Here is an 18711-nt window from a genome sequence, read left to right as displayed (position 1 = left end):
GTACAATGATCCTATGTCAGAAGGAAGCCCATGGAATTTGCTGCTCCAGTCTCACAGCTTCTTCTCTGCTGCTCTCTCACCTGAGGTAGAGCTCGGGGTTATTACTACCAAGGGAGGGATCTTTCCAATAATTCTTTTCAGGGGAGATGATGCCTGCTTTCATGAGCATCCTTTAAGCTGCATATAAGGCTGGGAACACAGATAAAACTAAGGAACTTCTTCCCTCAACAGGGATGAGGAGAGGAAGCCTGTTGCACTCCCTTGAGCTGTTAGGTAAAAGTTTTTGCCCCTCTTCTCTTTCTTTCTGTTAGGTTATACCCTGATACAAAAGACAAAAGCCATACATGTAGTCCCAGTGGTAGCAGTTTGTACCATAAAATGAACAATTTTAACTAAAAAGCTGAACAAGATTCTTAGTTTCCCTGAAGAACAAAAATGTGTATAGGATCATGGATTTTTTTTTCCATTTTGAATCTGTTGTTTTGTTTGTGAGACACCATCTCATTGTTAGGTAGTTCTGGCTGTCTTGGGAATCACAGGGATCCACCTGCCTTTGCCACCCATGTGCTGGGATTAAAGTTGTGTGCCACCATCCAGATTCTAGAATTTTTCTCAAGTGTCATTATCCCAAAGTCAAACAAGAACCACAGAAGCTATTTTGTGACACAGTCAATTGATGCTTATACTGGTAAGGATGCTACTCTCCATCTGTCTGAGAGAGATCATTTAGGATCATTTCAATTGTTTATGGGTGGGTGTTTAACTTTAGGTATTATGCTTGTTAAATTTAAGTCTTCTTTTATTTGAAATATTAAGAAAATGAATGAATTCCCCATGAGGAAATTTCTTAAAAAGGAGTATTTACTCTAGAATAATCTAGATTAATCTCAAAAAATTATACTATTTGTCTAATAATTTTATGTGATATATTTCTCTAGCATTGAAATGAATTAATTTTGATTTTTTTAGAAGAAAATCTCAGCACTGACATAAAGCCTTCTTGCAGGTAAGGTCTAACAATATATAAAGACTAAGGAAATTCAAAGATAACAAGCTAATTATTGGTTGTATTCTCAGATAGATACTGATTTATACACTCAATTTTTGTGTTGTCTTACAACCCCACAGTTTTTTCAATGTATTTTTAGACTGAAAATTTATTGTTTTTAGATCATGGACATGAGTTGTATACTCAACCATCATGTCCTGTAGTAATAGGGGACGCGGCGGGGCTGCCTCCCCGGCACCCCGTCTGCCTGCTCGGCTAGCTTTACCCGAAATAATTACATGGACACTGTATTTTTTTAAACACTGCTTGGCCCATTCTCTTCTAGGCTAATTCTCATATATTAATTTAGCCCATTTCTAATCATCTGTGTGTAGCACCCCAAGGTGCGCTTACTGGGAAGATTCTAGCCTATGTCCATCCTGGGTCGGAGCTTATCCGGGGAGCAGGGCATGGTGTCTCTCTCAGGCGTCTGCTCCAGAGAAGAGCTGTCGAGTCTGACCTCACTTCCTCTTCCTCCCAGCGTTCTGTTCTGTTTACTCCTCCCACCTATCCTCTAACCAATAAAATGGGCCAAGGCAGTTCCTTTATTAGCTAATGACCAATGACCTTCCTCCATCAATGTCCCAAGTACCAATTCTGCGTTTTGGAAAATGAGCCTACTGATGATAACCACACTCTCTATGTCCATCTGACACTTAGTGCCTTTTTAAATTTTTTTCTGAAATCAGCTAGTGAACTAGGTCTTCATCGCATTTGTCATTCTGAGAGCTGACAGGATTTGGGATCATTCTGCATTATCACACATTATTACAAGAAGCCAACAAATTACTTTCTTCCTTTGACACCATCTCCACATGCAGAGGCCCTTTAGTTCTGTGTAGGACCCTTTTATAGATGGTGGAAGATCCCATGCCTTCCTCCTACCACAGTGCTCCATCCATCACTTGTCCATTCCTTTGAGCTGTTTTCTACAGTAATGAAGTCTCTGGATCTCAGTAGATTATCTGGATGTAGAGAGCCAAACTGTGGCATGTTTACTCTTTATGTGTCTATAAAAGGGGCTTTGTCTTCCCCATCAGTAGGACATGAACATAGAGTAAAGGGCCCCTTCTGTCAGTGATCTGCTATCTCAGACACTGATTTGGCAGAAAATTAAAGGTGGTATGTCAAGCTAGTTCTGTGCTCATCTTAATTGATTACTTCCATAATAGAGGACAATTGTGTTATCATTTGTGGGAACATGTATCATAAAGCATTCGATACACATTAGTAAATTGCTTATTACTAATTATTTATTAATAAATTACTCCAAGTTAAAAGGTCCAAAGTGCAGATTCATAAATTACAGTAGCTACAACTGTTCAAAGACACACCTTGTAAAAACTATGTTCTCTTCTACTAAGAGTTCTAAACTGTCTCAAGCTAAAATTATCCACTGAGTTATATTGTTGTTTGTTCATATTTTTATCTCGTTAAGTGAATAGCAATGCTCATTTGGCATAGAAACAGGCCGATTGTAGTTTCAAGTCCACTCATGAATGGACTACTAAGGGACAGCCTGAGCATATCCTAGGCCATGGTATCTTGTCAGAGTGCTAGCAGAAGCAGGAATCTATTCTATGGTCCACAAACAAACCTTGTGAGAGATAGCATCACAAGCATTGAGAGCCCACGAAGTAACCTGAGAGAGAGGGGTTCTGTGATGCTCTAGGAGCAGATGATGACATGACAAGTGGAATCGGGGTACTAATTACATTGAGCACAAGAGTGACCATCAGTTACTACAGCATTAAAAAAGTTCTGTGGAGAAACTAGTGTCTTTCTTTGTGTGTGTGTCTGTGTGTGTGTGTGTGTGTGTGTGTGTGTGTGTGTCTTTCTATGTTTTAGTGGACTAAATTCTTTTTTCACATGAGAAAAAGTGTTAAGGAAATTGTCACCAAACCTAATCAACTGATTGAAGGACAATTTAATTGCTAATGGTAAATCTCTAATGTATTTTAGGAAAACATTTGGTAAATGTTTTTATATGAATATTAAAATATTACTTTTTAAAATATGCCACAGTGCAGTAAGACCAGCAAGACAGCTAAAATCCCTATTGAAGAAGTCTTTCCTGATTAAGAGAGGTAAGAGTAATGGTGAATACTTGACTACCAACTCCCTAATTTCAAAAACAGCTTGGTTTTTTCAAAATATGAACAGAGGAAATAATATAGAAATGTAATTCCATCTTCTTTTGATCTGCCTTCAAATGGGTTTGCATTCAGAATTATTTAAGTAGTTTCTGAGAAATTGTCAGTCTCAAACTTTATCATCTGAAACATGTTTGTTTATTTAATGTGAGTCTCTGATGTACACGGTATCTTTGTATAAATAAAAAGATCTCTAACTATTCCACAGTATGTGTCCTCTATGGTCATGTAACCACAAGTTGGCTTGTTATAAATGGATTTTTTATTAAAACCACATTGTGTTTATGCTACATATTATTATATACATCAATGTCAATGTCAATAAGATGACCATATTAAAAAACCAAAAATAAAGTATTCAATTATTTTAAGTTTTTTGAGAACTGAATGCTAATAAGTTTTTCTGGGTTTTGCTCCTTCTATAATTTCTCAATTTAGACATATTAGACAATTCACATATGGTATTATGTTTATCTTTAATTATCTGTTATTTAATCTGAATATATCTTGACAAAAATCTTGACCTAAGAAATAATAGACTTGCCCAAAATTTAAAGAAATAAATGGACTTTGAGTCCTGTAGGCAGTTCGGGGGATTGAACACTGCTCTTATAAACATTCTCCGGTAGCGCACGCCCTATTGACTATATTGCCAGCACCTTTTTCCTTTGGTTTTATTAGTTAGTTTAAGATATGATGATACTTGGTTTATATGATGATAGACATAATTTCCAGAGCAATTTGCCACAATAGGAGGAAGGCTGAGAAAGTGCATCATTCTACAGTCGACAGCACTGATTGGTGCATTGAGTATATGGTATCTATCTAAAAAACTGTTCATTTCTTTTACATTTTCCAATATTGTGTAGTACAGGTTTTGTAGAATGACCTAATGATTTTCTGAATTTCCTCAATGTCTGTTGTTATGTCCTTCTTTTCATTTCTGATTTTGTTAATTTGAATGATCTCTCTCCATCTTTTGATTAGTTTGGATAACGGTTTGTCAATCTTGTTGATTTTTTTTCAAAGAACCAGCTCTTTGTGTCATTGATTCTTTGTATTGTTTTATGTGTTTCTATTTTGTTGATTTCAGCCCTCTGTTTGATTATTTCCTTCTTCTACTCTTTCTGAGTGAGTTCTTTTTTTTTTTGGGTGGGGGGTGGAGTGTTCTATAGATATCTGTTAAGTCCATGTGATTCTTTACATCTGTTAGTTATCTTATTTCTCTCTTAAATTTCTGTCTGGTTGAACTGTCCATTGGATAGAGAGGAGTGTTGAAATCTCCGGGCAATGGTGGCGCACGCCTTTAATCCCAGCACTCGGGAGGCAAAGGTATGCGGATCTCTGTGAGTTCGAGACCAGCCTGGTCTACAGAGCTAGTTCCAGGACAGGCTCCAAAACCACAGAGAAACCCTGTCTCGAAAAAAAAAAAAAGAAATCTCCTACTATTAGTATGTGTGGTTTGATGTATGATTTAAGTTTTAGTAATGTTTCTGTTAGTAAGAAACATTCTTTTAGTAAGATTTCTGTGGTGTTGTGGGTGTAGTTAGCTTCCTTGGGTGGAAGTTTTCCTACTAGTACTTTCTGTAAGGCTGAGTTTTTGGATATGTACTGTTTAAATCTGCTTTTGTCATGGAGTATCTTGCTTTATCCATAGATGGTGAGTGAAAGCTTTGCTGAGTATAGTAGCCTGGGCTTGTATCCATAGTCTCTTAGTGTCTGCAACACATCTATCCAGGACCTTCTGGCTTTCATGGTTTCCATTGAGAAGTCAGGCATTATTCTGATAGGTTTGCCTTATATATTACTTGACCATTTTCCTTTGCACCTTTTAATATTCTTTCATTATTCTGTATGTTCTTTGTTTTGATTATTATATGGCTAGGGGATGCTATTCTTTTGATCCAGTCTATTTGGTGTTCTGTAAGCTTCTTGTGTCTTCATAGGGATATCCTTCTTTAGGTTGGGAAAGTTTTCTTCTATAATTCTGCTGAATATGTTTTTTGTGCCTTTGAGCTGGAGTTCTTATTCTTCTACTCCTATTATTCTTAGTGTTGGCCTTTTCATGGTAGCTCAGATTTCCTGAATGTTTTGTGTTAAGAATTTGTTGGATTTAGTGTTTTTTGACCAATGAGTATTTTCTTTATAGTATGTTCAGCACCTGAGATTCTTTCTTCTATCTCTTATATTCCGTTGGTTATACTTGTCTCTGTAGCTCCTGTTCATTTACCCAGATTTTCCATGTCCACAATTCCCTTGGTTTGTATTTTCTTTATTACATGTATTTCAGTCTTCAAGTCTTCAACTGTTTCTTTCACTTCTTTGATTGTTTTATCATGGGTATTTTTGGGTGTCTTTGAGGGATTTATTCATTTCTTCCAACTTTGTTTATCTTCTCTTCAATTTCTTTAAGGGAGATTTTCACTTCCTCTTTAAAGGTATTCATCATTTTCATAAAGTTATGTTCAAAGTCGTTTTCTTCTACATCTGGGTTAGAATGGTCAAGTCTTCCTTTTGTGTGTCTACTGGATTCTCGTGTTACCATGCTGTGTTTTAGGATATTGGAGGAATTTTTGCATAGGCACCTACCATCTCTTCCTTCAAATGAGGCCAGCAGAGTCTTGGCATCTTGGTCCAATTTTTGCTGTGGCTGTCTCGTAGGTCTCCTCAGTATTGGAGCAAGCTATGTTTCAGAATTCCACGGAGCTTGCAGGCTCTTGGGGCCCGTCAGTGTTGGAACAAACTGTGTTTTAGGGTTCCACAGAGCTTGCAGGTGAACAGGCACCACCTTGGATTTTCATTGTGGTAAAGAGGGTTGATGGAGGTCTCCCACATGCTAAGCCTTATTGGCAGTCCATTTGTTGGTGGGGCCAACACTCTGCTTCAGCCATAGGCAATGCCAAGGAAGTTATATTACAGTTTATATACTGTGAATAAAATAAACAAGAATTTGCTTTATTCCTTTTCAGAGGGCGGGCTTTTAGCATGCAGTGGAGCTTGATACATTGTCTTTGGGAACTCTGATGTTTCCTGTAAGGTACTACTACCATGGAATTGCTGCTAGGTCCCCATGTTTTTCCATGCTTCTCACCCTAGAGATAGAGTTCAGGGTGCATAACTACTGCAGGGGGCTTTGCAATAGCTCTTACCATGGGAGGTGATAGCTACTAATGCTGAACTTCTTTGCACTGCCCATTAGTGAAGGACCAGAAGCTAGAACTGAGGGGCTTCTGCAGCTTCCTCAGAAGCACTTAAGGAGAGTACACACCTTGACCCCTCTCTGGAGCTTTGCCAACCTATCAGTTTGAAATTCTTTGCAGGGGCCATTGTCCTTCGTCTGCTTGTGGTTTTGTTTTGTTTTAATTTTGCTATGCTGCAAAGGGCAGTCACCATAGACTTAGCTTCCTTGTGTCTGGAATTTTCATCTTCAATGGAATAAGGTCAACTCAAACCTTAGAGAAACTCTTTTCACTTCCATACAAGATGAGTATACTCACTTACAATTCTCCTACCACCACTAGTCCAGAGACAAAGCAACAGCAGCAACACTGTGCTACTGCTTTAACACTTCAGCTTGTGATATTGATTCTGGCTAAGATGTCTTATAGTGCTCAAGATCATAGGTGTTTTGTACACCAATTTATTATAAGTAGTAACTTTTGATAAGTTTGTCTCTATTTGAAACATACAAAGAAGTCTCAATTAAGAGTTATCTATATTTGTTGTCTATAAATCAATATTCACTTTAAATTTTAAACTCATTTGGGGACAAAGTATATCTAGTAAAAAATATTGGCCTTGGCATTTAATGTTCTTATATTTTACAATTGATTATAACATATTTTGGTTTTCTACTTTATAGGTAGTCGAAGACTAAAAGATGAGGTCTCACTCAGGTAAGAATGTCTGGATTTTAAAATACACAGAGCATGTAGCGAATATAAAGTTTAGAAGCTGCCACCATGTTTTTCTCTGTGTAAGGCAGTTTCAGCTTCTTGATTATATGCTAATCAAAGCTGAATATTTATCTATGGAGAAGCATATAGTTTTAAATAACTGATTATTCCTCTGATACAGCATGAAATGCTATTAGGACTCCCTGTCTGTGGAGGTGATTCAGTGGGTAAAGTGCTGGCTGTGTATATGGGAAAATGGGAGACGGATTCCCAGGGTCTATATGAGGCCTGTTGGTCTTGTGTGCTTCTAAAATTCTGGTGAGGTTATGATGAGATTGCACGTGGACAGAGAGCATCTCCTGACATTTTCTGGATTGCTTGCCTGAGGTTTGCATTCATGAGTGAGAGACCCAGCTAGTAAACTAATGCTTAAGGTTAGGGTCAACTCCCAAGTCTATATTCCAATCACCACACCTACACACTGGCATGTATTTATCTTAAATCACACATACATAGAAATACACAGCATATAACATATTTTGCACATATATGTAAAAGGATCCATTTTCAAGTCATTAATCTTTTTCACTAATTTGTTTGTTTGAGTTGTCTGTGGGAAGAGTGTGAATAATATGGCAAGGTTCAAAACTCTCCAAGGCTTTGCTAAAGATTACCTCAGAATGGCCTTATAGACATGCTTCTGTCCAGCAGGTTAATAGCTCCCTTAATGAGTTACCCAACTGTGGTGACTCACAAGGTAGGTGAAGTTAGAAAAACAAACTGGTTGGTCCAGAGCTTACCAACTAGAAGCCCTGAAATTTGGAGCTCTTAGCTGTAGTTCAGATGGAGTAGAGCTGAGGGTACTGTATTGCTCTGCAGTGCCCTGTAAATACTCAAGACTTGTGCAGGAAGTACTGGCCATTGCGAATAAAGAGGATCCTCATAGATCAAGGTGGTTTTGGTGCATGCTTTTAATCCTAGCACTCAGAAAAGCAGAGGCAGGCGGATCTGTGAGTTCGAGGCAAGCCTGGTTTACAAGAACCAGTTCCAGGACAGGCTTCAAAACTACAGAGAAACTCTGTCTCAAAAAAACAAAACAAAAAAAAAAACAAAAAAAAAAGAATTTCATCATGTACTTGCGCACAGACTACCAATAAAGCAGCTTCAAATCACCAAAATATGGTGAATTCTGATATTGTTGGCAGCTTGAGGTTTAGATTTTTTGATGTTTGATGTTCAGATCAAGATGTTGCTCCCAAAGCAATTTCTTGGAGAGAGTGAGTGACTAAATGTAATGCCTAAAAAGTTTCTTGACAGAAAACAGGACAAGGTGCTGTAGGTTTAGGGGAAGAAATGAAATAGGAGCATTACTTACTTAGAGCACAAAACAGTCAGTTACTGCAACCATCAGAACAAAGTGTGTGGAAAAACAGCCATTCCCCTGTCTTGTGTGCTTGGATGTGTGTGTGTGTGTGTGTGTGTGTGTGTGTGTGTGTGTGTGTTGTTTTAATCAAGAGCTAAATTTTCTATGTTATTCTCCATGAGGAAAGGTGGAAAGGAGAGCAGTCATTAATCATCACCAACTGTTGAAGAATGAATTCAGAATTATTTGGCTCCGCCTCTTTGCCCATGCCTTTAATCCCAGAATGTGGGAGGCAGGAGGCATAGATCTCTTTGATTTCAAGACAAACACAAAACATATAGTGTATTAAAAGTTAGCTGGAATACATAATGAGATCCTGTTTCAAAAAATGTTTTTGTAAATATGTAACGTAAGATGTATGAGGGACTCAAAAATAAAGAATTTATAAACATGCTAAGTGTTTTTATATGGATAATTAAATGATGATCACTTTCAACATATGTCACAGTGAAGGAACAATGACAAGAGAGCCAGAGCAGAGAAAGAAAAAGTGTGTCACCTTCAACAAAGGTAAGAATTACTCCATCTGTCCTACCTTCCCCGAAGAAGAAGGAATAAGGAAGAGTAAAGATTTTTAGACCCCAAAAAGGAGTTAAGGAAAACAAGTATAAATCAAGCACTTTCAAGTGTGAAGTATTTTTGTCAAAACATTGCTTATTTCACTTTAATGTTGATATCTGTACAGCCTTTGAATAAATGAGAAAACATCTTTACACAGCACATGTCTTCCATAGTCACATTGCAGCAAATAGGATTGTCAGAAATACAGATTCTCCTTGAGTTTATGACAAATGCCTTGTATTTTGCACTGCATATCGCTAACACATCTCACTGCCACTAAAGTAAAATTAAGTCACAAAAAAACTTTAATCAATTATTTTCATTAACTAATTTCCTACCTTATGATGTTATTAAATCATCTGAGTTCTTAAATGTCTGTGAAAGTTCTCAGTTTGGAAAGTTTTGGCATACTGTATAGTTGTTTTCTTTAGAAATCTCCTACTTTAGGGTGGAAGTGTTTCTTTTACAGTGAATGCATTGATTTTAGGAAGACTTAACAATCCTTATATGTTTTCCTTTTCTTTCTTTTTCTTGTTCCTTGCCTCCCCTCATTCCTTCCACCCATCCCTAAATCAATCCCTCCCTCCCTCCCTCTCTTTCTTTCTTTCTTTCTTTCTTTCTCTCTCTCTTTCTTTTTTTTTCTGTGAAGTGCTAGAGGTTGAGCATAAGGCTTTGGGAGCATTGTAGGCAAGTACCCTACCCATAATCTCTGCCTTCTGTTTTTGTTAAAAAGAACATGCTAAGGGTGTATATCATTTCCATGCTGCAAAGCATGATTCAAGAATAAAAACTGAAACAAGGAGCTGGAGAGATGGCTCAGAGGTGAAGAGCACTGGCAGCTCTTCCAGAGGTCCTGAGTTCAATTCCCAGCAACCACATGGTGGCTCACAATCATCTGTAATGAGATCTGGTGCCCTCTTCTGGCCTGCAGGAATATATGCAGACAAAACACTGTAGATGTAATAAATCTTAAAAAAAATTGAAACAAAAAGCTAAGTGAAGAAAATGACATCATTCTGTATTTCAAATAATTATCTGCTTCTCCGTTGAGGCTGGAGAGACTTTGTGGCAGTGGCAGGAACACCACGTAGTATTTACTTTCACCAACTGACATCACAGTGTCTTTTATACCTAAGCTGCCAGTGGCAACCACACTAAGTAGAGAATGCAAAACCCTCTTCTCTCAAGAGGTAAGATGAAGAGAGTCAATATTATTGTGATGGAGACAGCTTTGTGTCACTGTATTATGAAGTTTGCTGTTCATGGCATCTGTGGTGGTGAGAACTTACTGAGGCCTCCTGCATAATAAGCATAGGCTTTCCTACTGAGCCGCAATCCCAGTCCACTCGTTGGTGGCTCAAGTGGCTGTCCTGAGACATGGGGAATGCTAAAAAGGCACACTAAGTTTCCTTGACTTTAAACAAGACAAAAATGAATGATTTCATTTCTTTTTTTGTTTGTTTATGTTTATTTTAGGATTTTTTTTGAGACAGGGTGTTTCTGTATGTATATTTGGAGCCTGCCCTTTAATGTATTCTCTACACAAGCTTGCCTTGAACTCCCATAGAGCCTCCTGCCTCTGTTTCCAAGCACTGGGATTAAAGGTGTGAGCCACCACTGCCAGCCTCCAATGTTTCATTTCTAAAAGCAAACTGCAAGTGAACAGTGAAGGATTGAGTGAGTTTATTGTTTACATATGTGAACTTGTACAATGATCCTATGTCAGAAGGAAGCCCATGGAATTTGCTGCTCCAGCCTCACAGCTGCTTCTCTGATGCTCTTGCACTTGAGGTTGAGCTTGGTGTTATTACTCCCAAGGGAGAGATCTTTCTAGTAATTCATTTCAGGGGAGATGATGCCTGCTATCATGAGCCTCCTTTAAGCTGCATATAAGTCTGGAACACAGATGGAACTAAGGATATTCTTTCCCCAAAGGGGATGAGGAGAGGAAGCTTGATGCCTGCCCTCCCTTGAGCTGTTATGTAAAAGTCTCTGTCCTTCTTCTCTTTCTTTCTGCCAGGTTTCATCCTGATACAAAAGACAGAAACAATACATATAGTCCCAGTGGTAGGAATTTGCCTGATAAAATGAACAATTTTAACTAAAAGGCTCAACAAGGTTCTTTGTTTCCTTGAAGAACAAAAATATGTATAGGCCCATGGATCTTGTTTTCCATTTTGAATATGTTGTTTTGTTTGTGAGACACAGTTTTATTATTATGTAGTTCTGACTGTCTTGGGAATCACAGGGTGATTGTTTATTTTTAGGTATTGTGCTTGATAAGTTTAAGTCTTGTTTGATTTGAAATAAACAAAATGGATTAATTCTACATGAACAAATTTCCTAAAAAAGAGTATTTAGAATAGTCTAGATTAGTCTCAAAAATGGATACTATGTATCTAATCATTTTATATGTTATATTTCTCTAGCATTGTAACAAATTCATTTTGATTTTTTTAGAAGTACATTACAATACCAATAAGAAGCCTTTTTGCAGGTAAGGTCTAAGAAAACAATAATGCTAAGGAAATTCCAAGATAACAAGCCAATTATTGATGTGGGAGTGATTTCTTATTAATAAAAAAACTGCCTAGACCCATTTGATAGGCCAACCCTTAGGTAGGCGGAGTAAACAGAACGGAAGGCTGGGAGAAAGAAGCTGAGTCAGGGAGTCGCCATGATTCTCCCACTCCAGACAGACGCAGGTTAAGATCATTCCTGGTAAGCCAGCTCGTGGGCTACACAGATTAATAGAAATGGGTTAGATCAATATGTAAAAGCTAGCTAATAAGAAACTGAAACTAATGGGTCAGGCAGTGTTTAAAAGAATACAGTTTCCATGTAATTATTTCAGGTAAAGCTAGCCGGGTGGCAGGACACAGCCCGCCGCTCCGTAATTCAACAAATTATTGGTTGTATTCTCAGATAGATGCTGATTTATACACTCAATTTTTGCTTTGTCTTACAATCCCCATAGTATTATCAATGTATTTTAGCCAGAAATATTGTTGTTTTTAGATCGTGGTCATGAGTTGTATACTCAACCATCATGTCCCAAGTACCAATTCTGCGTTTTGGAAAATGAGCCTACTGATGATAACCACACTCTCTATGTCCATCTGACACTTAGTGCCTTTTCAATTTTTTTCTGAAATCAGCTAGTGAACTAGGTCTTCATCGCATTTGTCATTCTGAGAGCTGACAGGATTTGGGATCATTCTGCATTATCACACAGTATTACAAGAAGCCAACAAATTACTTTCTTCCTTTGACACCATCTCCACATGCAGAGGCCCTTTTGTTCTGTGTAGGACCCTTTTATAGATGGTGGAAGATCCCATGCCTTCCTCCTACTACAGTGCTCCATCCATCACTTATCCATTCCTTTGAGCTGTTTTCTACAGTAATGAAGTCTCTGGATCTCAGTAGATTATCTGGATGTAGAGAGCCAAACTGTGGCATGTTTACTCTTTATGTGTCTATAAAAGGGGCTTTGTCTTCCCCATCAGTAGGACATGAACATAGAGTAAAAGGCCCCTTCTGTCAGTGATCTGCTATCTCAGACACTGATTTGGCAGAAAATTAAAGGTGGTATGTCAAGCTAGTTCTGTGCTCATCTTAATTGATTACTTCCATAATAGAGGACAATTGTGTTAACATTTGTGGGAACATGTATCATAAAGCATTCGATACACATTAGTAAATTGCTTATTACTAATTATTTATTAATAAATTACTCCAAGTTAAAAGGTCCAAAGTGCAGATTCATAAATTACAGTAGCTACAACTGTTCAAAGACACACTTTGTAAAAACCATGTTCTCTTCTACTAGGAATTCTAAACTGTTTCAAGCTAATAACCTGAAATTATCCACTGAGTTTTATTGTTGTTTGTTCATATTTTTATCTCGTTAAGTGAATAGCAATGCTCATTTGGCATAGAAACAGGCCGATTGTAGTTTCAAGTCCACTCATGAATGGACTACTAAGGGGCAGCTTGAGCATAGCCTAGGCCATGGTATCTTGTCAGAGTGCTAGCAGAAGCAGGAATCTATTCTATGTTCCACAAACAAACCTTGTGAGAGATAGCATCACAAGCATTGAGAGCCCACGAAGTAACCTGAGAGAGAGGGGTTCTGTGATGCTCTAGGAACAGATGATGACATGACAAGTGGAATCGGGGTACTAATTACATTGAGCACAAGAGTGACCATCAGTTACTACAATTTTAAAAAATGTGCTGGAAAGAAACTACTGTCTTTGGTGTTCTCTCTCTCTCTGTGTGTCTCTCTTTCTCTCTCTATCTCTTTCTGTCTTTCTCTCTTTGTCTCCCTCATGTGTGTCTATGCTTTCGGTGGACTAATTTCTGTGGACTAAATCTTTCCTTTCTTTCACATGGGAAAAGTTTTAAAAAAGTGTCACCAAACCTAATCAACTGATTGAAGGACAAGTTAATGCTTGACTGTAAATCTCTAATGTATGTTAGGAAATTAAACAGCAAATAATCAAAGCATTTGGTAAATGTTCTTGTATGAATATTAAAATATTACATTTTAAAATATGCAACAGCGGCATACGACCACCTGGAGAGCTGAAACCAATACTTAAGAAGTCTCTTCAGATCAGTGGAGGTAAGAGTAATCATGAATACTTTGCTGCTACTTCCCTAGTTTCAATAGCAACTTAATTCATTCAAAAAAGGAACAAAGTAAATAAGATATAAATGTAATTTCATTTTTTAAAATTTGCCTCCTAATGTTCTTCACATTCAAAATTATTTCAGAAATGATTTTCTGAGAAATTTCAGTATCAAACTATATTATCTGAACCATGTTTATTTATTTAACATGAGCCACTGATGCACACAGTATCTTTGTATAAATATAAGGACCTCTAACTAGTCCACAGTATGTGTCCTCTAGAGTTATGTGACAGCAATTTTGCTTGTTATAAAATGAATTTTTCTTTCATTTTTATAATAAATATATTACATTTTTGCTACATATATATTAGTGTCAATGAAAGGTGATCATGTAAAAGACAGAAATACAGTATTCAATTACTTTCATTAAGGATTTTGAGAACTAAATTAACTACATTTTATGGGTTTTGTTCCTTTCTGTAATTTCTCTACTTAGACATATTAGAAAATTCACATATGGTTTTATGTTTATCTTTAATTATCTGCTATTTAATCTGACTATTTCTTGGCATACGAAATAATAGGCTTGGTCAACTTTTTTAAAAAATGGACTTTGAGTCCTGTAGGCAGTGCTGCGGATTGAACATTGCCATTCTAAGCATTCTAGACTAGCGCTCGCCCTAATGGCTATACCGCCAGCACCTTTTCCTTTGGTTTTATTAGTGGAGGATATGGTGATACTTGGTTTATATGCTGATAGACATAATTTCCAGAACAATTTGCCACAGTAGGAGGAAGGCTGAGAAAAGAGCATCATTCTGCAGGGGACAGCACTGACTGGTCCACTGAGTCTGGATAAGATTCTAAGAGTGGAAGGAACACTGCAGAGTTTGGGCTCTCCGCTGTCACCACAGTGTCTTTCACACCTGCTTTGCCTATAGAGAGCACAGCATCAAGTGAATAGGAGTATGTGCAGTGTAGAGGGTCTGAAAGACTTTATTGAAAAGAGTCAGCATTATTGTAATGTGGGTGACTGTCCTTTACATTATTTCCACACTAAATTTCCTTTGTGGTGACGATGGTTGATGGAGGTCTCTCACATGCTAAGCCTCATTGGCAGTCCATTTGTTGGTGGGACAAATGCTTTGCCTCAGCCATAGGCAATGTCAAGGAGGTTATACTGCAGTTTCCATACTGTGAATGAAATAAGCAAAAATTTGCTTTATTCCTTTGTAGAGGGCAGGCTGTTAGCATGCAGTGAAAGCTGCTCACTTGAAGCTGTGTATGTGTGGACACAAACGTTTCCTGTGAGGTACTACTCCCATGGAATTGCTGCTTTTTCCCCATGTCTCTTTCATGCTTCTTGCCCTGGAGATACAGTTCAGGGTCATAACTACTGCAGGGGGCTTTCCCATAGCTCTTACCATGGGAGGTGATAGCAGCTAGTGCTGAGGTTCTTTGCACTGCCCATTAGCAAGGGACCAGAAGCTAGAATTGAGGGGCTTCTGCATCTTCCTCAGAAGCACTTGAGGAGAGTACACACAATGCCCTCTCTCTCTCTGTATGTAGCTTTGCCACCCTGGCATCTGGAAATTCTTTGCCCTTGGTCTACCTGTGTTTCTTAACTTTTGCTATGCTGCAAAGAGCAGTCCTCATAGACTTAGCTTCCCTGTGTCTGGAATTTTCATCGTCAACGAAATAAGTTCAACTTAATCTTTAGAGAGGCTCTTTTCACTTCCATGCAAGATGAGTATGCTCACTTGCAATTCTCCTAACACCACTAGTCCAGAGATAAATCCAGCAGCAGCAACACTATGCTACCAATTAACACTTCAGCTTGTGATATTGATTCTGGTTAAGATGTCAGTTTCTCTGTTTGATAATGCTCATGATCATAGGTATTTTGTATACCAATTTATTATTAGTATCGACTTTTGATAAAATTGTCTCTGTATTTTAAACATACAAAGAAGTGTAAATTAAGAGTTATCCTTGTTTTTATTGTCTATAAATCAGTATTCACCTTGAAGGCTACACAGATTCAAAGTATATGTAGTAACGAAGCATTGGCCTTGGCATTCAATGCTCTTTTTTCTACAGTTGCTTATAACATATTTTGCCTTTCTACTCTGTAGATAATGGAAGAAATCAAGACCAAATCCCACTCAGGTAAGAATGTCTGGATTTTAAATACAGTATGTAGAGAATATAAAGTTCAGAAGCTGGCACCAAGTTTTCCTCTGTGTAAGACAATTTTAGCTTCTTGATTATTTGCTAATGAAAGCTGAATTATGCCTCAGATACAGTGTGCAATGATGTTAGGACTCCCTGTCTGTGGCGGTGATTCAGCAGATAAAATGCTGGCTGTGCATATGGGAGAATGGGAGATGGATGCCCAGGGTCCACATGAGGCCTGTTGGTCTTGTGTGCTTCTAAAATCCTGGTGAGCTTTGGTGAGATTGCAGGTGGAGACAGAGCATACTCTCACATTTTCTGGATGTCTTGCCTGGATTGCTAGCCTGGGGCTTGCATTCATGAATGAGATTCAGCCATATAACTAAGGCTGAGGGTGAGGGTCTACACCCAAGTCTGTACTCCAATCACCAAACCTATACATTGGCACATATTTAACTGCAATCATACATACTTAAAAATACACTGCACATAACATGCAGTTACATATATGTAAAAATATTAGTTTTCAGGCTGTTAATCCTGTTTACTAGTATGTTTGGGACAAGGTGTCTGCTGGGACGTGTGGGCAAAACTCTCCCAAACTTTGCTGAGAAAATCACCTCAGAATGGCCTTATAGACATGCTTCTGGTTAGCAGGTTTATTTCCCTCTTAATGAGTTCCACCTCTGTGGTGAATCCCTAGGTAGGTGGAAGTTACAAAAAGAAAGTGTTTGATCCAGAGTTTGTCAATCAGAAACCCTGAAATTGGGAACTTTTAGCTGTAGATGCGATGAATCAAAGCTGAGGGGACAGTGTTGCTCCCTAGTGTCCTATAAAATGACTCAGAAATACCCTTGAGTATAAAGAGTTTCAACATATGCATGTGGACACACTATCAAATCTTCAAGGCCCCAAAATATGGTGACTTCTGAGACTGATGGCAACTTAATGCTTAGACATAGAGTCCATTTCATGTTTTCCCAGAGCAACTCTTTGAAGAGAGTGCTATGAAATGAAATGCCTAATTTTTTTTTTTTTACAAAAAACAGGCCATGGTACATTAGGTTTAGGGGAACAAATGAAATAGGAGCATTAAGTGCTCAAAACCATCAGTTACTGCAACCATCATAACAAGTGTGTGCAAAACTCGCCATTTCCCCCTCTTATGTGATTGGATGTGTGTGTGTGTGTGTGTGTGTTGCATGTGTGTGTTGCACGTGTGCATGTGTCTGTGCCTGTTGCATGCTTTGCATATTTTTTTGTGCAGACATGAGGGAAAGAGGAGGATATTGGTGTCTTGCATCATTCTCTAACTTATCCACTTGACATAAGATCTCTGACTGACCCTGGAGCTGGTCTGGCAGCCAACAAGCCCAATTGGTAGTCTCTTCCACCCACAGTACTGGGGTACATGTGCATGTGTCCATGCCCAGTTTTTTATGTGGATGCTGAGGATTCAAACTCAGGTTGATCTGTGTTGGCAGCAAACATTCTTATTGACTGAGCCATCTCCCAAACCACTGGCTTTTTAAATTTTTATTTTTAAATAGAACTATGAGTGAGTCTTCACTGAATGTTACATAGATTGAGACAAGTTGAAACTGCCAAAGTAAAAACTTTTTAAAACCTGGGTCAATGTTGAATTACATAAATGCAAAAATATAGTGCACAGATAACAAATCTTTCAAGAGAGATGCTCTAAGGACCAAACTCACCCCTCACTGCATGCTTTTATTCTAAAGGCTCTCTGAAAACCCTCATGTTACAACAGAGGACACGGCCACCACCTCTGCTATTAAGGTAAAATTCTCCTTTGTGAAATTTGTTTCCTTATGAATTTTGTTAAAATGCAGCAGTACTCTACCTATCACAGTTTTATATGGAAATTTGGTCAGAGAAAAGTGTTTGGTATCAGTGAACCATCCTTTCTATAAATTCCAGTGAGCAGTAAGTCCTTGCAGATAGCGGTGGCCCAATAGGAGAATGAACTGGAAACACAGGGAGTGGAAGATTGAGTGCAGTTCTCATATATTAGAAGATGCCTGGTGCTTGATCAAGGATGGTTTGCAGAAATAGATACACATTAGACTGATTTTTAAAACAACTGTGGTGATACATCTGAATACATTTTAGAGGGTCCGGTTATTGTAGTGGTCCAGGCATCACCCAGGTGCCTTTTCTCTCAGCATAATTGCAGGTAGGTTGTCTCTTCCCTTGGATAGTCCTATTTCAGGATCACAGATAAAAGCATCTCCTCTGTTTGTCTCTTTTCTTCTGTGTTTATATTAGCAAGAAATTTTGGAAATTTAGCTATTTGTAATCTGTTCAACCAAGTTTTCATTATGAAGAGATTACAGTCTGTTTTCTATTTGATTCCACTAGGAGGATATTGACAACTCTTCCTCCATGTACACAGTAAGTATTTTTCCCCAATTAGCCAGCAATTGTAGATGTGAAGATTCAATTACCATATAGTAATACTTTGGTTTCTGGATATTTGCTCTGTACTTAACAATAATATACACTCTGATACTTTGTATCATGTTTTTTATTTATTTATTTTACTTTTTCTTTTATTCTTTAAGACAATCTTTTTTATTTTACATACCAATCCCAATTCCCTCTCCCTCCCTTCTGCCTGCTCTCCCAACTCCCCACCACCCCACTCCACACTACCCCACTCCCCATTCATTCCTCATAGAGGATAAGGTCTCCCACGGGGAGTCAACAAAGTCTGTCATATCCCTTGAGGCAGGACTAAGGCTATCCTCCCTGTATCTAGGCTGAGTAGAGTATCCCTCCATAGGGAATGGG

At 38.1% G+C, this 18711-nt stretch overlaps 1 long non-coding RNA gene across 1 annotated transcript; it reads left to right on the top strand.

Annotated features, from left to right (window-relative positions):
* Nucleotides 1-8985: 8985 nt before the first annotated feature.
* On the top strand, nt 8986-18304 carry LOC121461954. Its single transcript, XR_005976243.1, has 5 exons — nt 8986-9030; nt 13650-13711; nt 15858-15891; nt 17640-17697; nt 18280-18304. It is a non-coding gene; the product is annotated as an uncharacterized LOC121461954 (long non-coding RNA).
* Nucleotides 18305-18711: the final 407 nt, after the last annotated feature.

Source organism: Microtus oregoni, unplaced genomic scaffold, assembly GCF_018167655.1.
Source record: "Microtus oregoni isolate MIOR12 unplaced genomic scaffold, Mior012 000001F_ref0000356, whole genome shotgun sequence".
Taxonomy (NCBI): Eukaryota; Metazoa; Chordata; class Mammalia; order Rodentia; family Cricetidae; genus Microtus; species Microtus oregoni.
Note: the sequence above shows the minus strand (reverse complement) of the source record. Positions and strands in the feature narration are given on the sequence as shown.